Genomic DNA, 12,168 nt, shown 5'->3' with positions numbered 1-12,168 from the left:
CAGAATGTACCTCCTCCCCATTCCACATTTACATTTAGCTACAAGAATAAAGATGGACTTTTCCATTCTTGGAGCTTGGCTGGGGAGTATCTTTAAAAGGAGAAAGAACAGGGTGCAGTGGTGCATGCCTGTAATCCTAGTAGCTCTGAGGCTGAGGCAGGAGAATGGCCCGTTCAAGGCCAACCTCAGCAACTTATGAGCCCTACTCAACTTAGAGAGACCCTGCCTCTAAATAAATATATGAATAAGGGCTGGGATGTTGCTCAGTGGTTAAGCACCCTTGGGTTCAATCTCCAATACCACAAAATAAAATAAAATAAAATAAAATAAAACAAACAAAATGAGTTGATGGTGGTGAATTTATAGTGATTATCTAAAGAATTTAAGATTGAGAAGAAATGACGTGAGAATATGAGAGAGGATGAGAAAGAATTAAAAGGAACAATGCCAAAATTTTAAAAGTCCAAGTAGATTAAAAAGTTCTTACTTAAGGAAGTCAAGTAGGATGGTAGGTGCTCAGGTGTTTGGATCTGAGTTTGGACCATAGGTGTGGATACTAGGTAGAAAACCAGATGGTTGGAAGAGAAGAAGAAAAATTGAGAGATGAGTGTCTTGAAAGAATTATCCATATGTATATTAAGCCCACTAAGAATTTTTCAAGCAATTGTGTTTGGGAGAGAGAGAGTGAGCCACAGTCATCTTCAAACTATGAAGGGCAATGGCAGGGAATCTGAAGGTGACTACCTTGGAAGGGTTAGAGTGTAGCTTGGCATGATGATATAATGTTTAAGTCCAGGGGTTTGAAGGTAGAGACAGAATAATTGTTATGAATAAACCACAAAGATTGCAGAACTAGCCTACCCTATCTCTCTGCTCAGCAGTTTGAGAGATGTGTGAAGGAAGAATAAAGCCAAGAGCCAAAAAGGAAAGGAGGATGCTTAAAGGAGAGGTGGGTGTACATAAGGAATGTTGCTGAAGAATATCTGTGTTTTTCTGACGGCAGAGGGAAAAGGTACCACTTAAAAATTAAAATCGAAAAACTTTTGCAAGACAGATGTTGTCTACTTCTAATAGAGAAACTGGTGCTCTGAGAACTATTTGCTCAAAACTATAAACAGGGTACCCCTCAGGTAGAATTTGAATATAAGTATCCCTTAAACTGTTAAGAACTTCCAAAACCTTTCCCTACCAAGACTTAGAAACTCTCTAATGCAATTAAGGAAAGAGTAAGGGCAGTATGGGAAATACATCTGACCATGTAACACTCTCTTAATTTTTAAATTTATTCAATATAACATGCCAGAAACTAGAGTGTATCTTTTCAAACTCTAAGATAATTCTAAAAGTTATTTTTTCATATGCATCTTATGCTGAATATTTGATTATCTTTATAGATTGACAGCACCGTATATAATGTAAGGGGTAAAAATGGAACTGGCTGGTTTGTGCTCGCTCCATCACTATGTTAGATGAGAGATTTGGACCAATCAATTAACCTTTCTGATTCTGTTTCCATGGTTATGATATTGGGATAATAACATCTACCTTGTAGTTATATAACATTAAAATGATGGTGAGGGGAGTTGGAAAGGACTTTAATTCAAAAATGTATTTCTATATTTTAAGGAAGGAGTAATATAATTTGTTATAATGGATTTTTTCTTATTATAAGAGACCAGGAAGAAGGAGGAGGGAATTTTAAAGCTGTTTCTGTACCTTTGTTATGTAGACTTGCATCCCACTTAACTAAATGTAGAACAGATTTTCTGTTCTTCAGTGGAGCACAGTAATAGAGTTCACATACTTAAAGGTAAGCCTATGGATGGACGGGGATTGGAACTATAATTTACACTGCAAAATAAAAGGAAGATATTAGGTGCAAGAGAAATTCTGAAGATAAGAAATAATCACTATTGAGGGGAAGGATAAAGCAGTAAGAAGGGAAGATGTAATGAACTTTATGAATGGGGTGCCTAATATTCTAATTTAAGTTGTTTGCATGTCATTGATGCAGTGCCTCTCAGTTACATAAGGTCTTCATTAAAGTCAGCTGCAGATTAATACCTTATTAACAAGAGGATTTAACCAAATGTTGGGGAAAGAAGAAATAATGCTTTCAAAGGCATAAATTAATGAAAAAAAGACTACTTAAGCTCTGCATTAACCCTACTCTTCTCTGCTCCTATTTTCCTCCTCTGTTTCTTCCGTACAACTTCTGTGGTCTCAGACCAGGACTATTCTCTTTAGACAGATTTGCTCACTCTCAGGGAATGACTAGCTTCTTTGAATTTCAGGAATCAGCTTAAAGAGAGCAACTTATCTTTATAATTCAAGCCTAGACTGCACAATATATTATCCTGCTGTTTCCCTACTGAGAATACATGGATACAAGTTTTATTTTGTAAATGGAAGAGACAGGTGCTCAATCTGGATACAGATTATGTTCCAGAGAAAGAGAAAGGGTTGGGCTGCAGATACTCTTATGAATGGCAGGGTCCTGGATACAGAAACAGCGCTGCCAAAATAGAAAGAGGGGATAATTGTACAGAAAGTTTTGAAGTATTGGGGAATTAAAGATGGTGGCTACAGAAACACTGGGTGCATTCTCTGAGTGTGATCCTGCTAGCAGAGAGGATTCTTCCAAAACAAAATATGACAAAATATAACAGGAACGGTAATCAAATGCTTATTAAGAAAACCAAAATTGTATGGGTGCATCCTATGCAAAAGGATGGAATATAATCATGGCAACCACTAGGTCTGAATACTGTAATCATTTCCATTTACCCAGAACCAGGTGGTCTGAGGACTGTACAATTGGACCAAAGTGATAGGGATTCCTGCTAGGGAATTGCACTGGATTCTGGAAAGCATGGGGTCTGACTCAATTTTATTTGATGTTAAAAAATAAAGATATCTGATATTTCTGGAAGCCAAGTGTCAAGAACAAAATTAAATCAGGTCACACAATTCAATCAAAAATAGAAATTTAAGTGTCTTATCTTGGAACAGGATAAGAATGTATTAAGAAAAGTAGAAATGCCTTTGTAACTTCATGGTTAAGACCTCAGGCCTATTGAGAGTCTGCTTGACTTAGAATCCTCATTTAGAATTCATGCCTACCTCAAAGGGTTATTGTAAGCCTTGAATGAGGTCACTCTGGTAAAATAGATCATCATAATTCCAGGCACATAAGAGGTGCTCAGTAAGTATTAGTTTTATCAATTGTATTTCTCTGAGTGATTTTGCAAACTTTGCCAACTGCATATAATTTTTCACTATGCAACACAAACCTAAAATACCCCAAATTAGGGAGCAAATAATCATATATATGTTTCAGTTCATTGGAGAAGAGCAAGAATATGGGTTTGAATTTTTCTGGCATATAATACATATCTCTGCTGTGTTCCCTCCTTGTAACAGGGATTTTTTAGAAACTTCTGGTGGTGATAGGATATGCCACAGAATTATCAGTGCTGATGAACTTTGTTCTTGTGATTTATAAATATTCTGTATGAACAAAGAACCCTCAACCTTCAGTAAGAGCAAAATTTGGAGAGGTGCAACATTTAAACCATAGACACTATCAGGATGCCTTGGCATTGTAGTATTTTACAAGATAAGCAGATGCTTCCCTACCAGTGACAGTTGTCTTCCTGGCGCAATGAGCCCCCAGTTAAAGACTTTTAACACTAGCATTTCTTTTTTCAGCTTTCAGTGCCGACATTTAAATATGTTATGAGTGTTAATTAATTTACACTTTCAGTAGAAAAAAGTAAAAGGGTTTCTGAGAAATAGTAGATGTGCATGATCAGTTGCTGTATGTCAACTTATTCCTTTATTCTAAGAAATATTAGCATGCTCCAAATAAGAATCACAGGAAGGTTATGCAAATTAAGGACAGTTAGCGTTTTAATGTCATAAAATTGGTGCAATCAGGACTTATGCCATGTAAGGATATCTAATATTTCTACTAAAATGAAAATTATTGTGGATATTGACTATGTTTTTGAAGATTGTTTTTATATACAATAACTTTGGTTCATACACTTGGTCTTCCATATCTATGGGCTCTGCTCTGGTCATATACAGGCTTTTATTATCATTCCCTAAATAGTACAGAATAATAACTATTTACATAGCATTTATATTTTATTAGGTATTATCATTAATCATAGAGATGATTTAAAGTATGGAGGAGAATGTGTGTAGGTTATATGCAAATACTAGATATCATTTTACATAAGGCCTTGAGAATCTGTAGATTTTGATGTCTACTGGGGTTCAGGACCAATTCCTTATGGATACACAGGGATATTTCCACAGTTATCCCTCAAGAAAATCCAAGGACATTTTTTTTTAATAAAAAGGGATGATATATTGAAGTATGGATGGTAGAAAAACTTGCCATACTGGGGAAACCAGTGGCCTTTAAGGAGGACCAACAAGCCCAAGATGATCTATAATAAAGGAAGGTGGGAACCTAAATACATTGACCTCCATTCCCTTTCTCCCTGATTTCCTGCCAGGTTTTACTACTTGTCTAACTCAGTCCCAGCACAGAGGCATGGGGACTCATTAATCAATGGCTTTGTCTATTCACTGCTGCCAACAGGCTACTAAACACTACTAATATAAAGAAAACTAATTTTTTATGGTTCTGGAGACAGAGAGATGGGAGAGCATGGTTCTGGCATCTAGTAAGGACCTTCTTATTGAGTCATAATAAGGCAGAGGTAATCTCATGGTGAGAGAGTATGTGAGAGAGAAAGAAAAAGCTGAGGAAGGCCATAATGTCACAGGCCTGCAATCCAGCAATTCAGGAGGCTGAGACAGATGGCAAGGTCAAGGTCAGCCTGAACATTTTGAGACTCTTTCTCAAAATAAAAAATAAAAGGAAGGGGGATGTGGCTCATAGGTACAAAGCCCCTATATTGAATCCCCCCAAAAAAAAGAAAGAAAGAAAAGAAAAGACTGAGGAAACTGAAGTAGCTTTTGTAATGAAAGCACTCCTGTGTAACTAACCTACTCCCATGACAATGGGCTACTAATCTATTCATGAGGGCAGTGTTCTCATGGTGTATTCACCTCTTAAAGGTCTCACCTACTAGTACTGTCATAGTAAAAATTAAATTTCAACATGAGTTTTGGAAGGAACATTTAAACCATAGCAATGTACTTTGTGCAGCTTGGGATTTTGAAACAGAAAGTAGAGGATTGAAAAAAAAATTAGATGTGAAGGGCAAATAGAAGATAACAGACATGAGAGAATTTTTTGCATTCATCTGAACGTGGCTGGAGGGGATGCTGCCTATTTGAAAAGTAATTTATTATCACATCTTTGTTCTCCAGTTTCAAAATTCACCTTTGAAGATAATCATTTTTTATTGAGTTTATGTTATTTTATTTTTAGAATATTTTATTAGTTCATTGTAGTTATACTTAATAGCAGGGTTCATCTTAATCATACAAGCATGGAATATAATTTGCTCTGTTTCAGTCCCCAGTACCTCCTCTACCCCTCTTCTCCTCTATCCTATTCCCTTCCCTCTATTCTACTAATCTTCCATCCATTTATTTATAGTTGGTGCATTATGAGTGTATATGTGTGTGTATATGTGTGGGTAATTCACTGTGGTATATTTATGTATGTACATAGCATAATTTGGTCAGTACTGCAACAAATCAATAAAGAAAAATAAATAAAATATATAAATGTAATATATTGGTACTGGGAATGTAGATCATAGGTAGAACACTTGCTTAGCATGTTCAAAGCCCTGGATTCAATTTCCAGTACTGCTAAAAGCAAAGCAAAACAGAACAAATATATATAAAGGTAATTTTATTTAAACAATGCCATGATTGATAACTAATACACAACATAGTTGTGAATATGACTATTCATACATGAATGCATGCATGTGTGTGAGTGTACTTTTTGTCATCCTTGGGACTGCAGAGCAGCTATCAGTTAAACAATATTATTCCCTCCCTATTCATGACTCAGTGTCGTGTGTCCTCTCTCTATAAATAGAAACTCTGAAGCAGTGATTTGTTGCCTACCAAAAACCAAGGCAAGCCCTTGAAGCTATTAGTCATCAACACCAGGTGGTGGGGCAAGACTGTTTATGAATGGATGCAATGGAATCAGATATAGATGATAGTATCAGAAGCATGCATATGGAAATGCAACTGTATGTTAAAACCATCCTCTTTTCAAATTAAAATTACATAGATGAACACCAGCCAATCTTATAATTTTTAAATATTTTTACAGTTTAATCTATTTGGAGTTCTCTGGGATTCATGGATATATATGTTCATTTTGTTCTCCAAATTTGAGATTTCTATCTTATTTCTTGAATCTTGAATCTTTCTTTGATTATTTCCTTTTTTCCTAATATTTTGGTACTGGAGTTTAAACATAGGGGTATTTAGCCACTGAGCTATATCCTCAGCCCTTTTTTAAATACTTTATTTAGAGACAGAGTCTTGCTGATTTTCTGAGGCTGGCTTTGAAATCAAGATTCTCTTGCCTCAGCCTCCCCAGCCACTGGGATTAATGGCGTGTGCTGGGCTTTTGCTTATTATCTGTCTTTCCTTTCTCTGTTCCTTATGAGATTACCATATCTCATCGACTCACTTGACATTTTTCAAGTTTTCTAGGTCTTGGTTACTTTTTCCCTTTTTTTTTTAGGTTTGTTTTGCAACACTGCCTCAGTAGTTTCTGATGATTGATCTTTGAGTTCATTTTTTCTTTTGTTTTCTTCTGCCATCATTTCAAGTCTCCTGTTGAATTACTTCAGTGAAATCATTTTGTTCTTTAGCTCCATAATGTGTTTTTTGTTGCTCTTGTGTCTCTTTGTTGAACATTTATTTGGTGGGGGTGTAGTATTCCTGATAATGTTTTGTTCATTTGTGTTTGCTTGTAGTTCACTGCATTGCTTTTTTATTAACGCATATTAATTATTCAAAGCATTGGCTTTCATTGTGTCATAGTCATCTGCGGAAATAACATATTGTGATCATTTTCATCCTCCCATTACCCATCATTATCCTCCACTCTCCACTTACTCTTATTGCCTTCATCTTCAGTAATAATCTACTTTCTACATTCATGTTGTTTTCTCTTTTCCATTTTAAGACATGACAGAAAACATGATACCTGTTTCTCTGACTCTGCTTTATTTTGCTTTAATATGATGCACTCTAGTTCCATCCATTTGCCTGCAAATAATATGATTTCACTCTTCTTTATGGATGAATAATATTCCAGAGTTTATATCACATTTTCTTATTCACCTGTTGACAGGCACATAGGTCGATTCCACATCTTAGCTATGGAGAATGATGCTATGATAAAAATAGGTATGCAAATATCTCTACGGTACGCTGACTTTATATCTCTATGGTATGCTGACTTTAATTCCTTTAGGTATATATTGAGAAGTGGTATAGGAGGATTATAAGGTTATTCTATTTTTAGTTTTTTGAGGAAACTTCATATTGATTTCCATACTAACTGTACTAATTTATAGTCCCAAGAACAATGTTTAAAAGTTATTTTTCCCCATATCCTTGCCTTCTTTGTCACTGGGGTGAGATGAAATGTCAATATAGTTTTGATTTCAATCTACCTAATGGCTAAAGATGTTGAAAAAAATTCATAGAATAATTGGCCATTTGTACTTCTTTGAGAAGTGTCTGCTCATTTCACTTGTCCAATTATTGATTAGGTTATTTGGTTTTGTGATGTTAAGTTTTTTGAATTCTTTAGATATTCCAGATATGAATTGTCTGTCAGAAGAGTAGCTGGCAAAGATCTCCCATCCTGTAGGTGGTCTCTTTATCAATTGTTTCCGCTGCTGTTACTTTACTGCTTTTAAAATAAGTATTTTGAATTCTTTGTCAGGTAGTTGAGAGATCTCCATTTCTTCAGGGTTGGAAGGTTGGTTACTGGGCCTTTATTTGATTTCTTCAATGGTATCTCATTCTCTGCTTAGTCAACATCCTGTGGTGACACCTTGCTGTCTGCTTATTTGAAAAAAATATAATACCTATTCCAATCTTCACAGAATGGCTTTGAGAAGAAAAGTCCTTCACCAGTAAGTTTACCCAGAAATTATGGGTGGACAATCTGGCAGACACTGTAGGTGAGCATAGTGCTGAAGTCTCCAGGCTGGCCAGCCTGGGGCCTACTGCAGCAGATAAAGAGAAGTCACTTTATATCCACAGGGATAAGGAGGCACCTGAGTTCACACGAACTACCTTGGTTCTTAGGCTCGCTTAGTTGGGACTATCAACCAGATCCACATTAATGGTTCTAGAACTTGGGTTCTTGGGAAACGGTCTGGCAGTATGGTGAATCTGAAGCCAGAGTTTAAGGAACCTAGTCTAGTCACAGTGTACATAGAAGCTAGCTTAAAACGTAGATCCATGAGGGCAAGTCTGGTGTTGGGCTCCCTTGGGACCAACTTAGATCTTAGATTCCCTAGAGCATGAAACTGTGAGAGCTGATCTGGGGCCTGGATTCATTGGTAGACCAATCTGAGACTTTGGAGTTTAGAATGAGTCCTGCGTCTGATGCACCAGCCTAAATGACTGCTATATGAATGCTGGCCTTGAGGTTATGTCCTGGCATCGGACCTTAAGGGTGAATATATCGGGGCAGGCCTATGTGGAAGCAATTGGACTGGAAACTTCTTTGCTGGGAAATATCACAATTCCAGTGTCTACTGAGTCTGGTCTGGATGGTGAGTCTGCTGAAGCAAGCTCTGGCTCTGGGTCTTCTACAATTTGAAGTTGGGGGCAAGCCTGCAGCTTGGGACCTCTGAAGCTGACCTGCTGCTAAGGCAAGGTGTGGACACTGGGTTTATGATTGCTTGGCTGCAGTCTGAGTCTGCAGGGTCCACTCTGGACCCTGGGATGATTGAGGTCACTTGAGCCAGCCTGGCCAGCATAATCTTCATGCCCAGTCACATAAATCTGGTTTTGAGGGGTTGGCATTCTTTCAGGCTGGTCTGGCACCTTGGCTGGGCCTTTACCCAGACCTGGGCCTGTAGGGATCAGTGCAGAGGTGGGTCAATCCTGGATCCTGCTTCAGTGGGACTAGACTGTATCCTGGGGTGTGGGCATCAGTACAGCATGAGATTTCACTGTGGGGGCCCAGTGCTGGCATTTGTAGCAAACATACGTACTGAAGTCTTTCACCATCATTTAAGAAAAGGGTGTGTCTCTAGACTGTGTTGGCCACACCACATGTCGGCCATGGGGGAGGGCTGACATCGGTGGTATAAAACCATTCTTGCTATCTTCTTCCATGCATCTTTTCTTATTTGTGTGTTAAACCCAGATGTTAAAAAATCCTTCAGCCAAATTGCTCAGTTCTTCTGAAGATATTTTTGGCATGAATAATTGTTCAAATAGATGGAGTAAGTGGTATAAATACTACTTCACCTTTTGCCTAACATTCCTCCCAGAAACCCATTAATCAGCAGAGGATGATTATACAATCCTTTGTCATCTTACTTAAATGTGTTCTCAATTTTTGTCTTTCTCTTCTACCAAAGTATGTTTCAGAAGAAAAACTTTTTGTATCTCCTTAAGAGTAAATCCTCGGTATCTAAAATTGTATCTGAAGTATAAAAAGCATTTAATAAGCCGGGCCTGTTGTCATGCATCTGTTATCTCAGCTACTCTTGACAGTAAGGCAAGGTGTACAGGAAGTTCAAGGTCAGCCTGGGTGACTTAGTGAGATTCTGAATTAACATAAAATAATAGAGCCTAGAGATGTATCTCAGTGTTAAAGTGCTTCTGTGTTCAATTCCCAGTACCAAAAAAATAAAAATATAAACAGAAAAAACATTTAATAAGTATCAAATTGGCTTGAAGAATAAAAATCAGGTGTTATTTGAACATTCAGTGAAATAACGGTCTGGTTATTTACTCAACTAACTTCTTTTACTTTATTCTTACAGAACATATAAAAGTGTTCCCAAATATTGCATGATATTTTAATAAGTGAATTCATATGACAAGAATGTTTTCATGACTCCCAATTCTCAGATAAGAATCTGAATATTAAAGTTTAAGCAATCGCACAGGTCATGCTGTAGGTTGTAAGTGACTGTAACCCAGATGGAATCCAGTTTTGCTGCCCAGGAAACAGCACATCATTTCTATTACCTTAGTCTGAGTGCAGAGAAGGCTTTCTAGATTGCTAAGAAGTTCGAATGTGACCACTAAAAGAAATACACTACACTGGCAAGTGTGAGCACATTCAATGACAAAGTTTTCCATTTTCCTGTTATTGTTCCCCAATGCTGAGTCCACATTCATGCCAGAATGCCTGTAAGTTTCACTCCTGGACTTTTCTGTTCTCTTGGAAGAAACAGCATTGCTTGACATAACCAATTTCACAAAGCTCTTGTCTGTAGAACTGGAATCTGGCATAAGACTCACTGAATCCTCCTTTTACTGGCTCACCTACACCCTGAAGTCTGTCTCATCTTTCATACATTCTGAATCTAAAGCTACGATTGACTTTTTGAATCTCTAATCAATTTTTTACATTCCCAGAGAAATGTTAACATGAAGGATTCTGTATTTTTACAATTTCCTATTTTGAGGGAGAAAGATCCCCTTTAAAATTTTATAATTGAACCATGGCTTACACTTTTCAGACTGAAGTTTAAAAGAGTTGTAGGCAAAGAATAAAACAGAGTAGTTTGAATCGGGCATCACCACCACACTCCCATCTATTGAAATTTGGTTCCAAATGTACTGCTCAGGATATGAGGGGCTCCTTCAGATGACTAATTTTAATATTAGAAGAGTAAAGAGATGGTCAAGGTTGTTTTTAAAAATTTGCCAAGGGCTAATCTCAAGCAGAAGTACCTGAGAGCTTGACTAAATATGAATATTTCTAAGTTCCACACAGAATTATTAGATCTCTGAAACTAGATACAGGAATTAAAATTTTAAACAAATTTTCCCCAGGTGATGATTGGTAAGCACACTACAGTTAGAAATCCACTTGTTCCTTGTATCTCTGATCTGTAGTAGCCTGTTTTCTCTTGTGCTCACAGGAAGCTGCCTGCCTCTATCACTAACAAACTCCCTGATTGTACAGGTTTTTATATTTAAACATCTCTTTGTACTAGATTTAAATGTGTGTCTTTGTAACTGCCCACACATGAGGTCAAAATAAGATCACTTTTGACAATGTGCCTAGAACTCAAAATTCTGGAATCTTTTTCTAAACTGTAAAAAACTGGGATGATCTGGAAGAAATGCAGTCACAGGGAGATCTTTAGAACAACAGAGACCCCCACTGACAGAAAACAAACCTAGATTATTCCTCAAGACAGAAGAAATGGAATCACTAGCTTTGCTAGTAGATCCTTTTCTGTCTGACTCTTTTACACTGTTAAAAATACCCTATGAATTGAATATGCTTTCAATTCTTAAACTTATGAGAGGTCATGTTTTCTAAATTATGAAAAAAACTTGGAATCCTAAAATAATAATAATAATAATTAAAAGGGTTACAGCAAGTCCCCAATTACACTTAAAAGGTTGACTACCAATGGATTATAAAATAGGAAAACCCCAGTGGCTCTGATTGCTATAAAAGATACTTCTGTGTTTAGCAGCACATACTTATGCAGTCTAGACTCCTGCAAATCCCAATATAAAGTTCTAGAATCTTCCAGAGGAAACTTATTAATTCTCAACCCATTATATTGGTCTTTTCCTGACCATACCTCAATAGTGACTGTTGTATCCTGTTATAAACCACCTTTTCCAACTCCTCCCTCTCTCCTCCAACAACTACACTTGTTCCTCTTTACCTGGAAAATGTTTACATTTTTGAAGCCCTGACTCAAATGTCTCTTCTGAGTGAAAGTATTCCCAAACGTATAAATGAGTTTTAGGTATATTGGTGAAATCTATATTTATTTGATAGACTATGACCAACCTTAATAACAATATTCACATTTTCCTTGGTTGGGAAAAGTTTTAGTTACCAGTCTCTCTTCTGAATATATTCACTGCAGGAGAGATTGTTTGACATAATGGTTAAAGAGGCAGGATTCAGTGTCTGACTTCTGGGTTCACATGCAGATTTTATCACTGACAACTACATGAGAATAAAAGGTAGCC

This window comes from Callospermophilus lateralis, chromosome 4, assembly GCF_048772815.1.
Source record: "Callospermophilus lateralis isolate mCalLat2 chromosome 4, mCalLat2.hap1, whole genome shotgun sequence".
In the NCBI taxonomy this organism is placed as follows: Eukaryota; Metazoa; Chordata; class Mammalia; order Rodentia; family Sciuridae; genus Callospermophilus; species Callospermophilus lateralis.
The sequence above is the reverse complement of the archived record's forward strand: the minus strand, read 5'-3'. Positions refer to the sequence as shown.